This window comes from Aythya marila, assembly GCF_965140915.1.
Source record: "Aythya marila genome assembly, chromosome: 1".
Lineage (NCBI taxonomy): Eukaryota > Metazoa > Chordata > Aves > Anseriformes > Anatidae > Aythya > Aythya marila.
This window is the reverse complement of record NC_139042.1, coordinates 145,459,021-145,460,564: the sequence shown is the minus strand read 5'-3', so window position 1 is coordinate 145,460,564 and position 1,544 is coordinate 145,459,021.

Below are 1,544 nucleotides of genomic sequence, written 5' to 3'. Positions count from 1 at the left end.
AAACCTGTTTGTAGAAGTAGTGCAACAGATTATTACAAATTGGAAAAAAAAAAAAAATATATATATATATATATATATATATATAATGGAAGATGTGGCTGTAATGGACAGGAAAAGGAAATTTATCTAGTAACACAAGTGGCTAGCAAAGAAAGATCTAAATCTAAACTTTTCTACAGCAAAACTGCAATTTTTTTATCAACAAGTTATACAAATGCTGTTTCTCCATTGGTGTTAGAGGTATTTCTTCTTCCAAAGCGAGGGAAAAAAAGCTGAGCATATTTCGTTCTTTCATACCAGCACTCTCTATCTATTTACAAAATATCTTAAGGAGATGGTTTCAAATCACAAAAACATGAGACTCTAAAGGGCAGCTGAAGACCCTAAATCCAGTTCTGAGACATGTTTCAGAACTTTGCTCCTGTATCACTTGAGCAAAGGAGCATTAAACTCCATGTCCTTTAACAAGGATACTACAAGGACTGGAGCTGAAAAAGTCCATCCAGCATCAGCTGGTTGTAGCTAACCAAGTGGCTGCAGCAAACCAATATTGCAAGCAGTCAGAGCATATTGGGCTTGGCAATCACCCATGGGAATGTGGAACCACAGCAGCCTTAGGGGCAGGCTAGAAATGGCATAACTAGCTGGAAAAGGGGCATATAAAAGTCAGAGACAATCCTGTTCCTCCCTAGCAGTTACAGTATCAGCATGCATGGGTGTACATCATTAAATGTATACATGCATATGTGTAGATGCATTTTTACACCTGAAGACTTTTGCTGTCCATCTTCAAAGCCTTACTGGTTTATATAAAAGGAAACTGGAAACCTCAGCCACAAATATATCCATTTTCTGTACTTGCACACACAGTTCAGCACCCTCAAAGCAGCCTTGTGTTACAACTCACATGCCTTTTAAAGCCTTCAGCATAAACTGTTGATCTGCTTGTGTTTTCTTCCTACCCTATGCTTTATAAACAGGGGGAGAGGGAATGCCAGCACATTCCTGCCTTTCCAGTTCTACTGATTCTTGGCTCCCTGAATCACTGCTTTCTGGAAGAGCCTGGAACAGAAACTCTTAAATCCCTTGCAGACAGTGACTCCAAATATGCAAAGATAACAGAAAAGAGCACCACAGCAAGTATTAATTGCTGGCAGTGATCATCCACAAAAATACTTCCCAGCTACCCTCCTCATCCCACAACAGAACTGTAAAGCAGTGAGGGTTTAACCATCACTATGTATCATAGGCTCTTTGGAAAAGAATTACAGATAGTTTTGAATGATGGGTGATCATCCCCTATGGCATACACACCTTGCAAATTGGTAGTTGAAACCTTTATCTCCTGAAAAGAAAAATATTTCTGAGTTTGTTTCAGCTCTTGCATTACTCTGTGTAGTGTAGGTAAAGAGATTTATTCTTCAGGAATGTGCTTGGATTGCCCAAGTTAATTTAACAGAAAAATATTAATGTAATAATAAAAAATATTTTGCATAAAACTGTTTATCCATTGTATTGATTTCAGCAGCAGATTTGCTATTTAG